This window comes from Mycteria americana, chromosome 2, assembly GCF_035582795.1.
Source record: "Mycteria americana isolate JAX WOST 10 ecotype Jacksonville Zoo and Gardens chromosome 2, USCA_MyAme_1.0, whole genome shotgun sequence".
NCBI lineage: Eukaryota > Metazoa > Chordata > Aves > Ciconiiformes > Ciconiidae > Mycteria > Mycteria americana.
The window spans coordinates 61,848,343-61,871,971 of NC_134366.1; positions in this window are offsets into that span (position 1 = coordinate 61,848,343).

The window sequence follows — 23,629 nt, forward strand, 5'->3', positions numbered from 1 at the left end:
GCTGCCACACAGACATTCGCGCTCTACAAAAGATTTGCTAGGTAATGGGGCAACACTCTGTATTTCTCTCTGGCAGAGCCCGGCAGTGAAATTGGAAACGTCCAGAGACTGCGCCCACAGGAAAGCTGCCAGCACTGAAAGCTGTAGCTGGTTTTCACTCTCCCTTGGAACTGCATTCGCTGCCACACAGACGTTTGCGCTCTACAAAAGCTTTGCTAGGTAATGGGGCAACACGCTGTATGACTCTCTCCCAGTGCCAGGCAGTGAAATTGGAAACGTCCAGAGATTGCGCCCACAGGAAAGCTGCCAGCACTGAAAGCTGTAGCTGGTTTTCACTGTCCCTTGGAACTGCATTCGCTGCCACACAGACATTCGCGCTCTACTAAAGCTTTGCTAGGTAATGGGGCAACACTCTGTATCTCTCTCTGACAGAGCCCGGCTGCCAAATTGGAAACGTCCAGAGCTTGCGCCCACAGGAAAGCTGCCAGCACTGAAAGCTGTAGCTGGTTTTCACTCTCCCTTGGAACTGCATTCGCTGCCACACAGACATTCGCGCTCTACAAAAGCTTTGCTAGGTAATGGGGCAACACTCTGTTTGACTCTCTCCCAGTGCCAGGCAGTGAAAATGGAAACGTTCAGAGATTGCGCCCACAGGAAAGCTGCCAGCACTGAAAGCTGTAGCTGGTTTTCACTCTCCCTTGGAACTGCATTCGCTGCCACACAGACATTTGCGCTCTACAAAAGCTTTGCTAGGTAATGGGGCAACACGCTGTATGACTCTCTCCCAGTGCCCGGCAGTGAAATTGGAAATGTCCAGAGATTGCGCCCACAGGAAAGCTGCCATCACTGAAAGCTGTACCTGGTTTTCACTGTCCCTTGGAACTGCATTCGCTGCCACACAGACATTCGCTCCCTACTAAAGCTTTGCTAGGTAATGGGGCAACACGCTGTATGACTCTCTGGCAGAGCCCGGCTGCCAAATTGGAAACGTCCAGAGATTGCGCCCACAGGAAAGCTGCCAGCACTGAAAGCTGTAGCTGGTTTTCACTCTCCCTTGGAACTGCATTCGCTGCCACACAGACATTCGCGCTCTACTAAAGCTTTGCTAGGTAATGGGGCAACACTCTGTTTGACTCTCTCCCAGTGCCAGGCAGTGAAATTGGAAACGTTCAGAGATTGCGCCCACAGGAAAGCAGCCAGCACTGAAAGCTGTAGCTGGTTTTCACTCTCCCTTGGAACTGCATTCGCTGCCACACAGACATTTGCGCTCTACAAAAGCTTTGCTAGGTAATGGGGCAACACGCTGTATGACTCTCTGACTGAGCCCGGCTGCCAAATAGGAAACGTCCAGAGATTGCGCCCACAGGAAAGCTGCCAGCACTGAAAGCTGTAGCTGATTTTCACTGTCCCTTGGAACTGCATTCGCTGCCACACAGACATTCGCGCTCTACAAAATCTTTCCTAGGTAATGGGGCAACACTCTGTATCTCTCTCTGACAGAGCCCGGCATTGAAATTGGAAACGTCCAGAGATTGCGCCCACAGGAAAGCTGCCAGCACTGAAAGCTGTAGCTGGTTTTCACTGTCGCTTGGAAATGCATTCGCTGCCACACAGACATTCGCGCCCTACTAAAGCTTTGCTAGGTAATGGGGCAACACGCTGTATGACTCTCTGACAGAGCCCGGCTGCCAAATTGGAACCGTCCAGAGCTTGCGCCCACAGGAAAGCTGCCAGCACTGAAAGCTGTAGCTGGTTTTCACTGTCCCTTGGAACTGCATTCGCTGCCACACAGACATTTGCGCTCTACTAAAGCTTTGCTAGGTAATGGGGCAACACGATGTATGACTCTCTCCCAGTGCCCGGCAGTGAAATTGGAAAGGTCCAGAGATTGCGCCCACAGGAAAGCTGCCAGCACTGAAACCTGTAGCTGGTTTTCACTGTCCCTTGGAACTGCATTCGCTGCCACACAGACATTCGCGCCCTACTAAAGCTTTGCTAGGTAATGGGGCAATACGCTGTATGACTCTCTGACAGAGCCCGGCTGCCAAATTGGAAACGTCCAGAGATTGCGCCCACAGGAAAGCTGCCAGCACTGAAAGCTGTAGCTGGTTTTCACTGTCCCTTGGAACTGCATTCGCTGCCACACAGACATTCGCGCCCTACTAAAGCTTTGCTAGGAAATGGGGCAACACTCTCTATGTCTCTCTCCCAGTTCCCGGCAGTGAAAATGGAAACGTCCAGAGATTGCGCCCACAGGAAAGCTGCCAGCACTGAAAGCTGTAGCTGGTTTTCACTCTCCCTTGGAACTGCATTCGCTGCCACACAGACATTTGCGCTCTACAAAAGCTTTGCTAGGTAATGGGGCAACACGCTGTATGACTCTCTCCCAGTGCCCGGCAGTGAAATTGGAAACGTCCAGAGATTGCGCCCACAGGAAAGCTGCCAGCACTGAAAGCTGTAGCTGGTTTTCACTGTCCCTTGGAACTGCATTCGCTGCCACACAGACATTCGCGCTCTACAAAAGCTTTACTAGGTAATGCGGCAACACTCTGTATCTCTCTCTGGCAGAGCCCGGCTGCCAAATTGGAAACGTCCAGAGCTTGCGCCCACAGGAAAGCTGCCAGCACTGGAAGCTGTAGCTGCTTTTCACTGTCCCTTGGAACTGCATTCGCTGCCACACAGACATTCGCGCCCTACTAAAGCTTTGCTAGGAAATGGGGCAACACTCTCTATGTCTCTCTCCCAGTTCCCGGCAGTGAAAATGGAAACGTCCAGAGATTGCGCCCACAGGAAAGCTGCCAGCACTGAAAGCTGTAGCTGGTTTTCACTGTCCCTTGGAACTTCTTTCGCTGCCACACAGACATTCGCGCTCTACAAAAGCTTTGCTAGGTAATGGGGCAACACGCTGTATGACTCTCTGACAGAGCCCGGCTGCCAAATTGGAAACGTCCAGAGATTGCGCCCACAGGAAAGCTGCCAGCACTGAAAGCTGTAGCTGGTTTTCACTGTCCCTTGGAACTGCATTCGCTGCCACACAGACATTCGCGCTCTACTAAAGCTTTGCTAGGTAATGGGGCAACACTCTGTTTGACTCTCTCCCAGTGCCCGGCAGTGAAATTGGAAACGTCCAGAGATTGCGCCCAAAGGAAAGCTGCCTGCACTGAAAGCTGTAGCTGGTTTTCACTCTCCCTTGGAACTGCATTCGCTGCCACACAGACATTTGCGCTCTACAAAAGCTTTGCTAGGTAATGGGGCAACACGCTGTATGACTCTCTCCCAGTGCCCGGCAGTGAAATTGGAAACGTCCAGAGATTGCGCCCACAGGAAAGCTGCCAGCACTGAAAGCTGTAGCTGGTTTTCACTGTCCCTTGGAACTGCTTTCGCTGCCACACAGACATTCGCGCTCTACAAAAGCTTTGCTAGGTAATGGGGCAACACTCTGTATCTCTCTCTGGCAGAGCCCGGCTGCCAAATTGGAAACGTCCAGAGATTGCGCCCACAGGAAAGCTGCCAGCACTGAAAGCTGTAGCTGGTTTTCACTGTCCCTTGGAACTGCATTCGCTGCCACACAGACATTCGCGCTCTACTAAAGCTTTGCTAGGTAATGGGGCAACACTCTTTTTGACTCTCTCCCAGTGCCAGGCAGTGAAATTGGAAACGTCCAGAGATTGCGCCCAAAGGAAAGCTGCCTGCACTGAAAGCTGTAGCTGGTTTTCACTCTCCCTTGGAACTGCATTCGCTGCCACACAGACATTTGCGCTCTACAAAAGCTTTGCTAGGTAATGGGGCAAAACGCTGTATGACTCTCTCCCAGTGCCCGGCAGTGAAATTGGAAACGTCCAGAGATTGCGCCCACAGGAAAGCTGCCAGCACTGAAAGCTGTAGCTGGTTTTCACTCTCCCTTGGAACTGCATTCGCTGCCACACAGACATTCGCGCTCTACAAAAGCTTTGCTAGGTAATGGGGCAACACTCTGTTTGACTCTCTCCCAGTGCCTGGCAGTGAAATTGGAAACGTCCAGAGCTTGCGCCCACAGGAAAGCTGCCAGCACTGAAAGCTGTAGCTGATTTTCACTGTCCCTTGGAACTGCATTCGCTGCCACACAGACATTCGCGCTCTACAAAAGAATTGCTAGGTAATGGGGCAACACTCTGTATCTCTCTCTGACAGAGCCCGGCATTGAAATTGGAAACGTCCAGAGATTGCGCACACAGGAAAGCTGCCAGCACTGAAAGCTGTAGCTGATTTTCACTGTCCCTTGGAACTGCATTCGCTGCCACACAGACATTCGCGCTCTACAAAATATTTGCTAGGGAATGGGGCAACACTCTGTATTTCTCTCTGGCAGAGCCCGGCAGTGAAATTGGAAACGTCCAGAGACTGCGCCCACAGGAAAGCTGCCAGCACTGAAAGCTGTAGCTGGTTTTCACTGTCCCTTGGAACTGCATTCGCTGCCACACAGACATTTGCGCTCTACAAAAGCTTTGCTAGGTAATGGGGCAACACGCTGTATGACTCTCTCCCAGTGCCCGGCAGTGAAATTGGAAACGTCCAGACCTTGCGCCCACAGGAAAGCTGCCAGCACTGAAAGCTGTAGCTGGTTTTCAGTGTCCCTTGGAACTGCATTCGCTGCCACACAGACATTCGCGCTCTACAAAAGCTTTGCTAGGTAATGGGGCAACACTCTGTATCTCTCTCTGACAGAGCCCGGCTGCCAAATTGGAAACGTCCAGAGATTGCGCCCACAGGAAAGCTGCCAGCACTGAAAGCTGTAGCTGGTTTTCACTCTCCCTTGGAACTGCATTCGCTGCCACACAGACATTCGCGCTCTACAAAAGCTTTGCTAGGTAATGGGGCAACACTCTGTTTGACTCTCTCCCAGTGCCAGGCAGTGAAAATGGAAACGTCCAGAGATTGCGCCCACAGGAAAGCTGCCAGTACTGAAAGCTGTAGCTGGTTTTCACTCTCCCTTGGAACTGCATTCGCTGCCACACAGACATTTGCGCTCTACTAAAGCTTTTCTAGGTAATGGGGCAACACGCTGTATGACTCTCTCCCAGTGCCAGGCAGTGAAATTGGAAACGTCCAGATATTGCGCCCACAGGAAACCTGTCAGCACTGAAAGCTGTAGCTGGTTTTCAGTGTCCCTTGGAACTGCATTCGCTGCCACACAGACATTCGCGCTCTACAAAAGCTTTACTAGGTAATGGGGCAACACTCTGTTTGACTCTCTCCCAGTGCCAGGCAGTGAAATTGGAAACGTTCAGAGATTGCGCCCACAGGAAAGCTGCCAGCACTGAAAGCTGTAGCTGGTTTTCACTCTCCCTTGGAACTGCATTCGCTGCCACACAGACATTTGCGCTCTACAAAAGCTTTGCTAGGTAATGGGGCAACACGCTGTATGACTCTCTCCCAGTGCCCGGCAGTGAAATTGGAAATGTCCAGAGATTGCGCCCACAGGAAAGCTGCCAGCACTGAAAGCTGTAGCTGGTTTTCACTGTCCCTTGGAACTGCATTCGCTGCCACACAGACATTCGCGCCCTACTAAAGCTTTGCTAGGTAATGGGGCAACACGCTGTATGACTCTCTGACAGAGCCCGGCTGCCAAATTGGAAACGTCCAGAGATTACGCCCACAGGAAAGCTGCCAGCACTGAAAGCTGTAGCTGGTTTTCACTGTCCCTTGGAACTGCATTCGCTGCCACACAGACATTCGCGCTCTACTAAAGCTTTGCTAGGTAATGGGGCAACACTCTGTTTGACTCTCTCCCAGTGCCATGCAGTGAAATTGGAAACGTTCAGAGATTGCGCCCACAGGAAAGCTGCCTGCACTGAAAGCTGTAGCTGGTTTTCACTCTCCCTTGGAACTGCATTCACTGCCACACAGACATTTGCGCTCTACAAAAGCTTTGCTAGGTAATGGGGCAACACGCTGTATGACTCTCTCCCAGTGCCCGGCAGTGAAATTGGAAACGTCCAGAGATTGCGCCCACAGGAAAGCTGCCAGCACTGAAAGCTGTAGCTGGTTTTCACTGTCCCTTGGAACTGCATTCGCTGCCACACAGACATTCGCGTTCTACAAAAGCTTTGCTAGGTAATGGGGCAACACGCTGTATGACTCTCGGACAGAGCCCGGCTGCCAAATTGGAAACGTCCAGAGCTTGCGCCCACAGGAAAGCTGCCAGCACTGAAAGCTGTAGCTGGTTTTCACTGTCCCTTGGAACTGCATTCGCTGCCACACAGACATTCGCGCTCTACTAAAGCTTTGCTAGGTAATGGGGCAATACGCTGTATGACTCTCTGACAGAGCCCGGCTGCCAAATTGGAAACGTCCAGAGATTGCGCCCACAGGAAAGCTGCCAGCACTGAAAGCTGTAGCTGGTTTTCACTGTCCCTTGGAACTGCATTCGCTGCCACACAGACATTCGCGCTCTACTAAAGCTTTGCTAGGTAATGGGGCAACACTCTGTTTGACTCTCTCCCAGTGCCAGGCAGTGAAATTGGAAACGTTCAGAGATTGCGCCCACAGGAAAGCTGCCTGCACTGAAAGCTGTAGCTGGTTTTCACTCTCCCTTGGAACTCCATTCGCTGCCACACAGACATTTGCACTCTACAAAAGCTTTGCTAGGTAATGGGGCAACACGCTGTATGACTCTCTCCCAGTGCCCGGCAGTGAAATTGGAAACGTCCAGAGATTGCGCCCACAGGAAAGCTGCCAGCACTGAAAGCTGTAGCTGGTTTTCACTCTCCCTTGGAACTGCATTCGCTGCCACACAGACATTCGCGCTCTACTAAAGCTTTGCTAGGTAATGGGGCAACACTCTGTTTGACTCTCTCCCAGTGCCCGGCAGTGAAATTGGAAACGTCCAGAGATTGCGCCCAAAGGAAAGCTGCCTGCACTGAAAGCTGTAGCTGGTTTTCACTCTCCCTTGGAACTGCATTCGCTGCCACACAGACATTTGCGCTCTACAAAAGCTTTGCTAGGTAATGGGGCAACACGCTGTATGACTCTCTCCCAGTGCCCGGCAGTGAAATTGGAAACGTCCAGAGATTGCGCCCACAGGAAAGCTGCCAGCACTGAAAGCTGTAGCTGGTTTTCACTCTCCCTTGGAACTGCATTCGCTGCCACACAGACATTCGCGCTCTACAAAAGCTTTACTAGGTAATGCGGCAACACTCTGTATCTCTCTCTGGCAGAGCCCGGCTGCCAAATTGGAAACGTCCAGAGCTTGCGCCCACAGGAAAGCTGCCAGCACTGGAAGCTGTAGCTGCTTTTCACTGTCCCTTGGAACTGCATTCGCTGCCACACAGACATTCGCGCCCTACTAAAGCTTTGCTAGGAAATGGGGCAACACTCTCTATGTCTCTCTCCCAGTTCCCGGCAGTGAAAATGGAAACGTCCAGAGATTGCGCCCACAGGAAAGCTGCCAGCACTGAAAGCTGTAGCTGGTTTTCACTGTCCCTTGGAACTTCTTTCGCTGCCACACAGACATTCGCGCTCTACAAAAGCTTTGCTAGGTAATGGGGCAACACGCTGTATGACTCTCTGACAGAGCCCGGCTGCGAAATTGGAAACGTCCAGAGATTGCGCCCACAGGAAAGCTGCCAGCACTGAAAGCTGTAGCTGGTTTTCACTGTCCCTTGGAACTGCATTCGCTGCCACACAGACATTCGCGCTCTACTAAAGCTTTGCTAGGTAATGGGGCAACACTCTGTTTGACTCTCTCCCAGTGCCCGGCAGTGAAATTGGAAACGTCCAGAGATTGCGCCCAAAGGAAAGCTGCCTGCACTGAAAGCTGTAGCTGGTTTTCACTCTCCCTTGGAACTGCATTCGCTGCCACACAGACATTTGCGCTCTACAAAAGCTTTGCTAGGTAATGGGGCAACACGCTGTATGACTCTCTCCCAGTGCCCGGCAGTGAAATTGGAAACGTCCAGAGATTGCGCCCACAGGAAAGCTGCCAGCACTGAAAGCTGTAGCTGGTTTTCACTGTCCCTTGGAACTGCTTTCGCTGCCACACAGACATTCGCGCTCTACAAAAGCTTTGCTAGGTAATGGGGCAACACTCTGTATCTCTCTCTGGCAGAGCCCGGCTGCCAAATTGGAAACGTCCAGAGATTGCGCCCACAGGAAAGCTGCCAGCACTGAAAGCTGTAGCTGGTTTTCACTGTCCCTTGGAACTGCATTCGCTGCCACACAGACATTCGCGCTCTACTAAAGCTTTGCTAGGTAATGGGGCAACACTCTTTTTGACTCTCTCCCAGTGCCAGGCAGTGAAATTGGAAACGTCCAGAGATTGCGCCCAAAGGAAAGCTGCCTGCACTGAAAGCTGTAGCTGGTTTTCACTCTCCCTTGGAACTGCATTCGCTGCCACACAGACATTTGCGCTCTACAAAAGCTTTGCTAGGTAATGGGGCAAAACGCTGTATGACTCTCTCCCAGTGCCCGGCAGTGAAATTGGAAACGTCCAGAGATTGCGCCCACAGGAAAGCTGCCAGCACTGAAAGCTGTAGCTGGTTTTCACTGTCCCTTGGAACTGCATTCGCTGCCACACAGACATTCGCGCTCTACAAAAGCTTTGCTAGGTAATGGGGCAACACTCTGTTTGACTCTCTCCCAGTGCCTGGCAGTGAAATTGGAAACGTCCAGAGCTTGCGCCCACAGGAAAGCTGCCAGCACTGAAAGCTGTAGCTGATTTTCACTGTCCCTTGGAACTGCATTCGCTGCCACACAGACATTCGCGCTCTACAAAAGAATTGCTAGGTAATGGGGCAACACTCTGTATCTCTCTCTGACAGAGCCCGGCATTGAAATTGGAAACGTCCAGAGATTGCGCACACAGGAAAGCTGCCAGCACTGAAAGCTGTAGCTGATTTTCACTGTCCCTTGGAACTGCATTCGCTGCCACACAGACATTCGCGCTCTACAAAAGATTTGCTAGGGAATGGGGCAACACTCTGTATTTCTCTCTGGCAGAGCCCGGCAGTGAAATTGGAAACGTCCAGAGACTGCGCCCACAGGAAAGCTGCCAGCACTGAAAGCTGTAGCTGGTTTTCACTGTCCCTTGGAACTGCATTCGCTGCCACACAGACATTTGCGCTCTACAAAAGCTTTGCTAGGTAATGGGGCAACACGCTGTATGACTCTCTCCCAGTGCCCGGCAGTGAAATTGGAAACGTCCAGACCTTGCGCCCACAGGAAAGCTGCCAGCACTGAAAGCTGTAGCTGGTTTTCACTGTCCCTTGGAACTGCATTCGCTGCCACACAGACATTCGCGCTCTACAAAAGCTTTGCTAGGTAATGGGGCAACACTCTGTATCTCTCTCTGAAAGAGCCCGGCTGCCAAATTGGAAACGTCCAGAGATTGCGCCCACAGGAAAGCTGCCAGCACTGAAAGCTGTAGCTGGTTTTCACTCTCCCTTGGAACTGCATTCGCTGCCACACAGACATTTGCGCTCTACTAAAGCTTTTCTAGGTAATGGGGCAACACGCTGTATGACTCTCTCCCAGTGCCAGGCAGTGAAATTGGAAACGTCCAGATATTGCGCCCACAGGAAACCTGTCAGCACTGAAAGCTGTAGCTGGTTTTCAGTGTCCCTTGGAACTGCATTCGCTGCCACACAGACATTCGCGCTCTACAAAAGCTTTGCTAGGTAATGGGGCAACACTCTGTTTGACTCTCTCCCAGTGCCAGGCAGTGAAAATGGAAACGTCCAGAGATTGCGCCCACAGGAAAGCTGCCAGTACTGAAAGCTGTAGCTGGTTTTCACTCTCCCTTGGAACTGCATTCGCTGCCACACAGACATTTGCGCTCTACTAAAGCTTTTCTAGGTAATGGGGCAACACGCTCTATGACTCTCTCCCAGTGCCAGGCAGTGAAATTGGAAACGTCCAGATATTGCGCCCACAGGAAACCTGTCAGCACTGAAAGCTGTAGCTGGTTTTCAGTGTCCCTTGGAACTGCATTCGCTGCCACACAGACATTCGCGCTCTACAAAAGCTTTACTAGGTAATGGGGCAACACTCTGTTTGACTCTCTCCCAGTGCCAGGCAGTGAAATTGGAAACGTTCAGAGATTGCGCCCACAGGAAAGCTGCCAGCACTGAAAGCTGTAGCTGGTTTTCACTCTCCCTTGGAACTGCATTCGCTGCCACACAGACATTTGCGCTCTACAAAAGCTTTGCTAGGTAATGGGGCAACACGCTGTATGACTCTCTCCCAGTGCCCGGCAGTGAAATTGGAAATGTCCAGAGATTGCGCCCACAGGAAAGCTGCCAGCACTGAAAGCTGTAGCTGGTTTTCACTGTCCCTTGGAACTGCATTCGCTGCCACACAGACATTCGCGCCCTACTAAAGCTTTGCTAGGTAATGGGGCAACACGCTGTATGACTCTCTGACAGAGCCCGGCTGCCAAATTGGAAACGTCCAGAGATTACGCCCACAGGAAAGCTGCCAGCACTGAAAGCTGTAGCTGGTTTTCACTGTCCCTTGGAACTGCATTCGCTGCCACACAGACATTCGCGCTCTACTAAAGCTTTGCTAGGTAATGGGGCAACACTCTGTTTGACTCTCTCCCAGTGCCATGCAGTGAAATTGGAAACGTTCAGAGATTGCGCCCACAGGAAAGCTGCCTGCACTGAAAGCTGTAGCTGGTTTTCACTCTCCCTTGGAACTGCATTCACTGCCACACAGACATTTGCGCTCTACAAAAGCTTTGCTAGGTAATGGGGCAACACGCTGTATGACTCTCTCCCAGTGCCCGGCAGTGAAATTGGAAACGTCCAGAGATTGCGCCCACAGGAAAGCTGCCAGCACTGAAAGCTGTAGCTGGTTTTCACTGTCCCTTGGAACTGCATTCGCTGCCACACAGACATTCGCGTTCTACAAAAGCTTTGCTAGGTAATGGGGCAACACGCTGTATGACTCTCGGACAGAGCCCGGCTGCCAAATTGGAAACGTCCAGAGCTTGCGCCCACAGGAAAGCTGCCAGCACTGAAAGCTGTAGCTGGTTTTCACTGTCCCTTGGAACTGCATTCGCTGCCACACAGACATTCGCGCTCTACTAAAGCTTTGCTAGGTAATGGGGCAATACGCTGTATGACTCTCTGACAGAGCCCGGCTGCCAAATTGGAAACGTCCAGAGATTGCGCCCACAGGAAAGCTGCCAGCACTGAAAGCTGTAGCTGGTTTTCACTGTCCCTTGGAACTGCATTCGCTGCCACACAGACATTCGCGCTCTACTAAAGCTTTGCTAGGTAATGGGGCAACACTCTGTTTGACTCTCTCCCAGTGCCAGGCAGTGAAATTGGAAACGTTCAGAGATTGCGCCCACAGGAAAGCTGCCTGCACTGAAAGCTGTAGCTGGTTTTCACTCTCCCTTGGAACTCCATTCGCTGCCACACAGACATTTGCACTCTACAAAAGCTTTGCTAGGTAATGGGGCAACACGCTGTATGACTCTCTCCCAGTGCCCGGCAGTGAAATTGGAAACGTCCAGAGATTGCGCCCACAGGAAAGCTGCCAGCACTGAAAGCTGTAGCTGGTTTTCACTGTCCCTTGGAACTGCATTCGCTGCCACACAGACATTTGCGCTCTACAAAAGCTTTGCTAGGTAATGGGGCAACACGCTGTATGACTATCTGACAGAGCCCGGCTGCCAAATTGGAAACGTCCAGAGATTGCGCCCACAGGAAAGCAGCCAGCACTGAAAGCTGTAGCTGCTTTTCACTGTCCCTTGGAACTGAATTCGCTGCCACACAGACATTCGCGCTCTACACAAGCTTTGCTAGGTAATGGGCCAACAGTCTGTATCTCTCTCTGACAGAGCCCGGCATTGAAATTGGAAACGTCCAGAGATTGCGCCCACAGGAAAGCTGCCAGCACTGAAAGCTGTAGCTGGTTTTCACTGTCCCTTGGAACTGCATTCGCTGCCACACAGACATTCGCGCTCTACTAAAGCTTTGCTAGGTAATGGGGCAACACTCTGTTTGACTCTCTCCCAGTGCCAGGCAGTGAAATTGGAAACGTTCAGAGATTGCGCCCACAGGAAAGCAGCCAGCACTGAAAGCTGTAGCTGGTTTTCACTCTCCCTTGGAACTGCATTCGCTGCCACACAGACATTTGCGCTCTACAAAAGCTTTGCTAGGTAATGGGGCAACACGCTGTATGACTCTCTCCCAGTGCCCGGCAGTGAAATTGGAAACGTCCAGAGACTGCGCCCACAGGAAAGCTGCCAGCACTGAAAGCTGTGGCTGGTTTTCACTGTCCCTTGGAACTGCATTCGCTGCCACACAGACATTCGCGCTCTACAAAAGCTTTGCTAGGTAATGGGGCAACACTCTGTTTGACTCTCTCCCAGTGCCTGGCAGTGAAATTGGAAACGTCCAGAGCTTGCGCCCACAGGAAAGCTGCCAGCACTGAAAGCTGTAGCTGATTTTCACTGTCCCTTGGAACTGCATTCGCTGCCACACAGACATTCGCGCTCTACAAAAGAATTGCTAGGTAATGGGGCAACACTCTGTATCTCTCTCTGACAGAGTCCGACATTGAAATTGGAAACGTCCAGAGATTGCGCCCACAGGAAAGCTGCCAGCACTGAAAGCTGTAGCTGATTTTCACTGTCCCTTGGAACTGCATTCGCTGCCACACAGACATTCGCGCTCTACAAAAGATTTGCTAGGTAATGGGGCAACACTCTGTATTTCTCTCTGGCAGAGCCCGGCAGTGAAATTGGAAACGTCCAGAGACTGCGCCCACAGGAAAGCTGCCAGCACTGAAAGCTGTAGCTGGTTTTCACTCTCCCTTGGAACTGCATTCGCTGCCACACAGACGTTTGCGCTCTACAAAAGCTTTGCTAGGTAATGGGGCAACACGCTGTATGACTCTCTCCCAGTGCCAGGCAGTGAAATTGGCAACGTCCAGAGATTGCGCCCACAGGAAAGCTGCCAGCACTGAAAGCTGTAGCTGGTTTTCACTGTCCCTTGGAACTGCTTTCGCTGCCACACAGACATTCACGCTTTAAAAAAGCTTTGCTAGGTAATGGGGCAACACTCTGTATCTCTCTCTGGCAGAGCCCGGCATTGAAATTGGAAACGTCCAGAGCTTGCGCCCACAGGAAAGCTGCCAGCACTGAAAGCTGTAGCTGGTTTTCACTGTCCCTTGGAACTGCATTCGCTGCCACACAGACATTCGCGCTCTACAAAAGCTTTGCTAGGTAATGGGGCAACACTCTGTATCTCTCTCTGGCAGAGCCCGGCATTGAAATTGGAAACGTCCAGAGCTTGCGCCCACAGGAAAGCTGCCAGCACTGGAAGCTGTAGCTGGTTTTCACTGTCCCTTGGAACTGCATTCGCTGCCACACAGACATTCGCGCCCTACTAAAGCTTTGCTAGGAAATGGGGCAACACTCTCTATGTCTCTCTCCCAGTGCCCGGCAGTGAAAATGGAAACGTCCAGAGATTGCGCCCACAGGAAAGCTGCCAGCACTGAAAGCTGTAGCTGGTTTTCACTGTCCGTAGGAACTACTTTCGCTGCCACACAGACATTCGCGCCCTACTAAAGCTTTGCTAGGTAATGGGGCAACACGCTGTATGACTCTCTGACAGAGCCCGGCTGCCAAATTGGAAACGTCCAGAGATTGCGCCCACAGGAAAGCTGCCAGCACTGAAAGCTGTAGCTGGTTTTCACTGTCCCTTGGAACTGCATTCGCTGCCACACAGACATTCGCGCTCTACTAAAGCTTTGCTAGGTAATGGGGCAACACTCTGTTTGACTCTCTCCCAGTGCCAGGCAGTGAAATTGGAAACGGCCAGAGATTGCGCCCACAGGAAAGCTGCCAGCACTGAAAGCTGTAGCTGATTTTCACTGTCCCTTGGAACTGCATTCGCTGCCACACAGACATTCGCGCTCTACAAAAGATTTGCTAGGTAATGGGGCAACACTCTGTATTTCTCTCTGGCAGAGCCCGGCAGTGAAATTGGAAACGTCCAGAGACTGCGCCCACAGGAAAGCTGCCAGCACTGAAAGCTGTAGCTGGTTTTCACTCTCCCTTGGAACTGCATTCGCTGCCACACAGACGTTTGTGCTCTACAAAAGCTTTGCTAGGTAATGGGGCAACACGCTGTATGACTCTCTCCCAGTGCCCGGCAGTGAAATTGGAAACGTCCAGAGATTGCGCCCACAGGAAAGCTGCCAGCACTGAAAGCTGTAGCTGGTTTTCACTGTCCCTTGGAACTGCATTCGCTGCCACACAGACATTCGCGCTCTACAAAAGCTTTGCTAGGTAATGGGGCAACACGCTGTATGACTCTCTGACAGAGCCCGGCAGAGAAATTGGAAACGTCCAGAGATTGCGCCCACAGGAAAGCAGCCAGCACTGAAAGCTGTAGCTGGTTTTCACTGTCCCTTGGAACTGAATTCGCTGCCACACAGACATTCGGCCTCTACAAAAGCTTTGCTAGGTAATGGGCCAACAGTCTGTATCTCTCTCTGACAGAGCCCGGCAGTGAAATTGGAAACGTCCAGAGATTGCGCCGACAGGAAAGCTGCCTGCACTGAAAGCTGTAGCTGGTTTTCACTGTCCCTTGGAACTGCATTCGCTGCCACACAGACATTCGCGCTCTACTAAAGCTTTGCTAGGTAATGGGGCAACACTCTGTTTGACTCTCTCCCAGTGCCAGGCAGTGAAATTGGAAACGTGCAGAGATTGCGCCCACAGGAATGCTGCCTGCACTGAAAGCTGTAGCTGGTTTTCACTCTCCCTTGGAACTGCATTCGCTGCCACACAGACATTTGCGCTCTACAAAAGCTTTGCTAGGTAATGGGGCAACACGCTGTATGACTCTCTCCCAGTGCCCGGCAGTGAAATTGGAAACGTCCAGAGATTGCGCCCACAGGAAAGCTGCCAGCACTGAAAGCTGTAGCTGGTTTTCACTGTCCCTTGGAACTGCATTCGCTGCCACACAGACATTCGCGCTCTACAAAAGCTTTGCTAGGTAATGGGGCAACACCCTGTTTGACTCTCTCCCAGTGCCTGGCAGTGAAATTGGAAACGTCCAGAGCTTGCGCCCACAGGAAAGCTGCCAGCACTGAAAGCTGTAGCTGATTTTCACTGTCCCTTGGAACTGCATTCGCTGCCACACAGACATTCGCGCTCTACAAAAGAATTGCTAGGTAATGGGGCAACACTCTGTATCTCTCTCTGACAGAGTCCGGCATTGAAATTGGAAACGTCCAGAGATTGCGCCCACAGGAAAGCTGCCAGCACTGAAAGCTGTAGCTGATTTTCACTGTCCCTTGGAACTGCATTCGCTGCCACACAGACATTCGCGCTCTACAAAAGATTTGCTAGGTAATGGGGCAACACTCTGTATTTCTCTCTGGCAGAGCCCGGCAGTGAAATTGGAAACGTCCAGAGACTGCGCCCACAGGAAAGCTGCCAGCACTGAAAGCTGTAGCTGGTTTTCACTCTCCCTTGGAACTGCATTCGCTGCCACACAGACGTTTGCGCTCTACAAAAGCTTTGCTAGGTAATGGGGCAACACGCTGTATGACTCTCTCCCAGTGCCAGGCAGTGAAATTGGAAACGTCCAGAGATTGCGCCCACAGGAAAGCTGCCAGCACTGAAAGCTGTAGCTGGTTTTCACTGTCCCTTGGAACTGCATTCGCTGCCACACAGACATTCGCGCTCTACTAAAGCTTTGCTAGGTAATGGGGCAACACTCTGTATCTCTCTCTGACAGAGCCCGGCTGCCAAATTGGAAACGTCCAGAGCTTGCGCCCACAGGAAAGCTGCCAGCACTGAAAGCTGTAGCTGGTTTTCACTCTCCCTTGGAACTGCATTCGCTGCCACACAGACATTCGCGCTCTACAAAAGCTTTGCTAGGTAATGGGGCAACACTCTGTTTGACTCTCTCCCAGTGCCAGGCAGTGAAAATGGAAACGTTCAGAGATTGCGCCCACAGGAAAGCTGCCAGCACTGAAAGCTGTAGCTGGTTTTCACTCTCCCTTGGAACTGCATTCGCTGCCACACAGACATTTGCGCTCTACAAAAGCTTTGCTAGGTAATGGGGCAACACGCTGTATGACTCTCTCCCAGTGCCCGGCAGTGAAATTGGAAATGTCCAGAGATTGCGCCCACAGGAAAGCTGCCATCACTGAAAGCTGTACCTGGTTTTCACTGTCCCTTGGAACTGCATTCGCTGCCACACAGACATTCGCTCCCTACTAAAGCTTTGCTAGGTAATGGGGCAACACGCTGTATGACTCTCTGGCAGAGCCCGGCTGCCAAATTGGAAACGTCCAGAGATTGCGCCCACAGGAAAGCTGCCAGCACTGAAAGCTGTAGCTGGTTTTCACTCTCCCTTGGAACTGCATTCGCTGCCACACAGACATTCGCGCTCTACTAAAGCTTTGCTAGGTAATGGGGCAACACTCTGTTTGACTCTCTCCCAGTGCCAGGCAGTGAAATTGGAAACGTTCAGAGCTTGCGCCCACAGGAAAGCAGCCAGCACTGAAAGCTGTAGCTGGTTTTCACTCTCCCTTGGAACTGCATTCGCTGCCACACAGACATTTGCGCTCTACAAAAGCTTTGCTAGGTAATGGGGCAACACGCTGTATGACTCTCTGACTGAGCCCGGCTGCCAAATAGGAAACGTCCAGAGATTGCGCCCACAGGAAAGCTGCCAGCACTGAAAGCTGTAGCTGGTTTTCACTGTCCCTTGGAACTGCATTCGCTGCCACACAGACATTCGCGCTCTACAAAAGATTTGCTAGGTAATGGGGCAACACGCTGTATGACTCTCTGACAGAGCCCGGCTGCCAAATTGGAAACGTCCAGAGATTGCGCCCACAGGAAAACAGCCAGCACTGAAAGCTGTAGCTGGTTTTCACTGTCCCTTGGAACTGAATTCGCTGCCACACAGACATTCACGCTCTACAAAAGATTTGCTAGGTAATGGGCCAACAGTCTGTATCTCTCTATGACAGAGCCCGGCATTGAAATTGGAAACGTCCAGAGATTGCGCCCACAGGAAAGCTGCCAGCACTGAAAGCTGTAGCTGGTTTTCACTGTCGCTTGGAACTGCATTCGCTGCCACACAGACATTCGCGCCCTACTAAAGCTTTGCTAGGTAATGGGGCAACACGCTGTATGACTCTCTGACAGAGCCCGGCTGCCAAATTGGAACCGTCCAGAGCTTGCGCCCACAGGAAAGCTGCCAGCACTGAAAGCTGTAGCTGGTTTTCACTGTCCCTTGGAACTGCATTCGCTGCCACACAGACATTTGCGCTCTACTAAAGCTTTGCTAGGTAATGGGGCAACACGATGTATGACTCTCTCCCAGTGCCCGGCAGTGAAATTGGAAAGGTCCAGAGATTGCGCCCACAGGAAAGCTGCCAGCACTGAAACCTGTAGCTGGTTTTCACTGTCCCTTGGAACTGCATTCGCTGCCACACAGACATTCGCGCCCTACTAAAGCTTTGCTAGGTAATGGGGCAACACGCTGTATGACTCTCTGACAGAGCCCGGCTGCCAAATTGGAAACGTCCAGAGATTGCGCCCACAGGAAAGCTGCCAGCACTGAAAGCTGTAGCTGGTTTTCACTGTCCCTTGGAACTGCATTCGCTGCCACACAGACATTCGCGCTCTACTAAAGCTTTGCTAGGTAATGGGGCAACACGCTGTATGACTCTCTGACAGAGCCCGGCTGCCAAATTGGAAACGTCCAGAGATTGCGCCCACAGGAAAGCTGCCAGCACTGAAAGCTGTAGCTGGTTTTCACTGTCTCTTGGAACTGCATTCGCTGCCACACAGACATTCGCGCTCTACTAAAGCTTTGCTAGGTAATGGGGCAAAACTCTGTTTGACTCTCTCCCAGTGCCTGGCAGTGAAATTGGAAACGTCCAGATATTGCGCCCACAGGAAAGCTGCCAGCACTGAAAGCTGTAGCTGGTTTTCACTGTCCCTTGGATCTGCATTCACTGCCACACAGACATTCGCGCTCTACAAAAGATTTGCTAGGTAATGGGGCAACACTCTGTATCTCTCTCTGGCAGAGCCCGGCAGTGAAATTGGAAACGTCCAGAGCTTGCGCCCACAGGAAAGCTGCCAGCACTGAAAGCTGTAGCTGGTTTTCACTGTCCCTTGGAACTGCATTCGCTGCCACACAGACATTCGCGCCCTACTATAGCTTTGCTAGGTAATGGGGCAACACGCTGTATGACTCTCTGACAGAGCCCGGCTGCCAAATTGGAAACGTCCAGACATTGCGCCCACAGGAAAGCTGCCAGCACTGAAAGCTGTAGCTGGTTTTCACTGTCTCTTGGAACTGCATTCGCTGCCACACAGACATTCGCGCTCTACTAAAGCTTTGCTAGGTAATGGGGCAACACTCTGTTTGACTCTCTCCCAGTGCCAGGCAGTGAAATTGTAAACGTTCAGAGATTGCGCCCACAGGAAAGCTGCCTGCACTGAAAGCTGTTGCTGGTTTTCACTCTCCCTTGGAACTGCATTCGCTGCCACACAGACATTTGCGCTCTACAAAAGCTTTGCTAGGTAATGGGGCAACACGCTGTATGACTCTCTGACAGAGCCCGGCTGCCAAACTGGAAACGTCCAGAGATTGCGCCCACAGGAAAGCTGCCAGCACTGAAAGCTGTAGCTGGTTTTCACTGTCCCTTGGAACTGCATTCGCTGCCACACAGACATTCGCGCTCTACTAAAGCTTTGCTAGGTAATGGGGCAACACGCTGTATGACTCTCTGACAGAGCCCGGCTGCCAAATTGGAAACGTCCAGAGATTGCGCCCACAGGAAAGCTGCCAGCACTGAAAGCTGTAGCTGGTTTTCACTGTCTCTTGGAACTGCATTCGCTGCCACACAGACATTCGCGCTCTACAAAATCTTTGCTAGGTAATGGGGCAACACTCTGTATCTCTCTCTGGCAGAGCCCGGCAGTGAAATTGGAAGCGTCCAGAGCTTGCGCCCACAGGAAAGCTGCCACCACTGAAAGCTGTAGCTGGTTTTCACTGTCGCTTGGAACTGCATTCGCTGCCACACAGACATTCGCGCCCTACTAAAGCTTTGCTAGGTAATGGGGCAACACTCTGTATCTCTCTCTGGCAGAGCCCGGCAGTGAAATTGGAAACGTCCAGATATTGCGCCCACAGGAAAGCTGCCAGCACTGAAAGCTGTAGCTGGTTTTCACTGTCCCTTGGAACTGCATTCGCTGCCACTCAGACATTCGTGCTCTACAAAAGCTTTGCTAGGTAATGGGGCAACACGCTGTATGACTCTGGCAGAGCCCGGCAGTGAAATTGAAAACGTCCAGAGCTTGCGCCCACAGGAAAGCTGCCAGCACTGAAAGCTGTAGCTGGTTTTCACTGTCCCTTGGAACTGAATTCGCTGCCACACAGACATTCGCGCCCTACAAAAGCTTTGCTAGGTAATGGGGCAACACGCTGTATCTCTCTCTGACAGAGCCCGGCATTGAAATTGGAAACGTCCAGAGATTGCGCCCACAGGAAAGCTGCCAGCACTGAAAGCTGTAGCTGGTTTTCACTGTCCCTTGGAACTGCATTCGCTGCCACACAGACATTCGCGCTCTACTAAAGCTTTGCTAGGTAATGGGGCAACACTCTGTTTGACTCTCTCCCAGTGCCAGGCAGTGAAATTGGAAACGTTCAGAGATTGCGCCCACAGGAAAGCTGCCTGCACTGAAAGCTGTAGCTGGTTTTCACTCTCCCTTGGAACTGCATTCGCTGCCACACAGACATTTGCGCTCTACAAAAGCTTTGCTAGGTAATGGGGCAACACGCTGAATGACTCTCTCCCAGTGCCCGGCAGTGAAATTGGAAACGTCCAGAGATTGCGCCCACAGGAAAGCTGCCAGCACTGAAAGCTGTAGCTGGTTTTCACTGTCCCTTGGAACTGCATTCGCTGCCACACAGACATTCGCGCTCTACAAAAGATTTGCTAGGTAATGGGGCAACACGCTGTATGACTCTCTGACAGAGCCCGGCTGCCAAATTGGAAACGTCCAGAGATTGCGCCCACAGGAAAACAGCCAGCACTGAAAGCTGTAGCTGGTTTTCACTGTCCCTTGGAACTGAATTCGCTGCCACACAGACATTCACGCTCTACAAAAGATTTGCTAGGTAATGGGCCAACAGTCTGTATCTCTCTCTGACAGAGCCCGGCATTGAAATTGGAAACGTCCAGAGATTGCGCCCACAGGAAAGCTGCCAGCACTGAAAGCTGTAGCTGGTTTTCACTGTCCCTTGGAACTGCATTCGCTGCCACACAGACATTCGCGCTCTACAAAAGCTTTGCTAGGTAACGGGGCAACACTCTGTTTGACTCTCTCCCACTGCCAGGCAGTGAAATTGGAAACGTTCAGAGATTGCGCCCACAGGAAAGCTGCCTGCACTGAAAGCTGTAGCTGGTTTTCACTGTCCCTTGGAACTGCATTCGCTGCCACACAGACATTCGCGCTCTACAAAAGATTTGCTAGGTAATGGGGCAACACTCTGTATCTCTCTCTGACAGAGCCCGGCTGCCAAATTGGAAACGTCCAGACATTGCGCCCACAGGAAAGCTGCCAGCACTGAAAGCTCTAGCTGGTTTTCAGTGTCCCATGGAACTGCATTCGCTGCCACACAGACATTCGCGCTCTACAAAAGCTTTACTAGGTAATGGGGCAACACTCTGTATCTCTCTCTGGCAGAGCCCGGCTGCCAAATTGGAAACGTCCAGAGCTTGCGCCCACAGGAAAGCTGCCAGCACTGAAAGCTGTAGCTGGTTTTCACTCTCCCTTGGAACTGCATTCGCTGCCACACAGACATTCGCGCTCTACAAAAGCTTTGCTAGGTAATGGGGCAACACGCTGTATGACTCTCTCCCAGTGCCCCGCAGTGAAATTGGAAACGTCCTGAGATTGCGCCCACAGGAAAGCTGCCAGCACTGAAAGCTGTAGCTGGTTTTCACTGTCCCTTGGAACTGCATTCGCTGCCACACAGACATTCGCGCTCTACAAAAGATTTGCTAGGTAATCGGGCAACACTCTGTATCTCTCTCTGGCAGAGCCCGGCAGTGAAATTGGAAACGTCCAGAGATTGCGCCCACAGGAAAGCTGCAAGCACTGAAAGCTGTAGCTGGTTTTCACTGTCCCTTGGAACTACATTCGCTGCCACACAGACATTCGCGCTGTGCTAAAGCTTTGCTTCGTAATCGGGCAACACTCTGTATCTCTCTCTGGCAGAGCCCGGCTGCCAAATTGGAAACGTCCAGAGATTGCGCCCACAGGAAAGCTGCCAGCACTGAAAGCTGTAGCTGGTTTTCACTGTCCCTTGGAACTGCATTCGCTGCCACACAGACATTCGCGCTCTACTAAAGCTTTGCTAGGTAATGGGGCAACACTCTGTTTGACTCTCTCCCAGTGCCCGGCAGTGAAATTGGAAACGTCCAGAGATTGCGCCCACAGGAAAGCTGCCTGCACTGAAAGCTGTAGCTGGTTTTCACTCTCCCTTGGAACTGCATTCGCTGCCACACAGACATTTGCGCTCTACAAAAGCTTTGCTAGGTAATGGGGCAACACGCTGTATGACTCTCTCCCAGTGCCCGGCAGTGAAATTGGAAACGTCCAGAGATTGCGCCCACAGGAAAGCTGCCAGCACTGAAAGCTGTAGCTGGTTTTCACTGTCCCTTGGAACTGCATTCGCTGCCACACAGACATTCGCGCTCTACAAAAGCTTTGCTAGGTAATGGGGCAACACTCTGTTTGACTCTCTCCCAGTGCCTGGCAGTGAAATTGGAAACGTCCAGAGCTTGCGCCCACAGGAAAGCTGCCAGCACTGAAAGCTGTAGCTGATTTTCACTGTCCCTTGGAACTGCATTCGCTGCCACACAGACATTCGCGCTCTACAAAAGAATTGCTAGGTAATGGGGCAACACTCTGTATCTCTCTCTGACAGAGTCCGGCATTGAAATTGGAAACGTCCAGAGATTGCGCCCACAGGAAAGCTGCCAGCACTGAAAGCTGTAGCTGATTTTCACTGTCCCTTGGAACTGCATTCGCTGCCACACAGACATTCGCGCTCTACAAAAGATTTGCTAGGTAATGGGGCAACACTCTGTATTTCTCTCTGGCAGAGCCCGGCAGTGAAATTGGAAACGTCCAGAGTCTGCGCCCACAGGAAAGCTGCCAGCACTGAAAGCTGTAGCTGGTTTTCACTCTCCCTTGGAACTGCATTCGCTGCCACACAGACGTTTGCGCTCTACAAAAGCTTTGCTAGGTAATGGGGCAACACGCTGTATGACTCTCTCCCAGTGCCAGGCAGTGAAATTGGAAACGTCCAGAGATTGCGCCCACAGGAAAGCTGCCAGCACTGAAAGCTGTAGCTGGTTTTCACTGTCCCTTGGAACTGCATTCGCTGCCACACAGACATTCGCGCTCTACTAAAGCTTTGCTAGGTAATGGGGCAACACTCTGTATCTCTCTCTGACAGAGCCCGGCTGCCAAATTGGAAACGTCCAGAGCTTGCGCCCACAGGAAAGCTGCCAGCACTGAAAGCTGTAGCTGGTTTTCACTCTCCCTTGGAACTGCATTCGCTGCCACACAGACATTCGCGCTCTACAAAAGCTTTGCTAGGTAATGGGGCAACACTCTGTTTGACTCTCTCCCAGTGCCAGGCAGTGAAAATGGAAACGTCCAGAGATTGCGCCCACAGGAAAGCTGCCAGCACTGAAAGCTGTAGCTGGTTTTCACTGTCCCTTGGAACTGCATTCGCTGCCACACAGACATTCGCGCTCTACTAAAGCTTTGCTAGGTAATGGGGCAACACGCTGTATGACTCTCTGACAGAGCCCGGCTGCCAAATTGGAAACGTCCAGAGATTGCGCCCACAGGAAAGCTGCCAGCACTGAAAGCTGTAGCTGGTTTTCACTGTCTCTTGGAACTGCATTCGCTGCCACACAGACATTCGCGCTCTACAAAATCTTTGCTAGGTAATGGGGCAACACTCTGTATCTCTCTCTGGCAGAGCCCGGCAGTGAAATTGGAAGCGTCCAGAGCTTGCGCCCACAGGAAAGCTGCCACCACTGAAAGCTGTAGCTGGTTTTCACTGTCGCTTGGAACTGCATTCGCTGCCACACAGACATTCGCGCCCTACTAAAGCTTTGCTAGGTAATGGGGCAACACTCTGTATCTCTCTCTGGCAGAGCCCGGCAGTGAAATTGGAAACGTCCAGATATTGCGCCCACAGGAAAGCTGCCAGCACTGAAAGCTGTAGCTGGTTTTCACTGTCCCTTGGAACTGCATTCGCTGCCACTCAGACATTCGTGCTCTACAAAAGCTTTGCTAGGTAATGGGGCAACACGCTGTATGACTCTGGCAGAGCCCGGCAGTGAAATTGAAAACGTCCAGAGCTTGCGCCCACAGGAAAGCTGCCAGCACTGAAAGCTGTAGCTGGTTTTCACTGTCCCTTGGAACTGAATTCGCTGCCACACAGACATTCGCGCCCTACAAAAGCTTTGCTAGGTAATGGGGCAACACGCTGTATCTCTCTCTGACAGAGCCCGGCATTGAAATTGGAAACGTCCAGAGATTGCGCCCACAGGAAAGCTGCCAGCACTG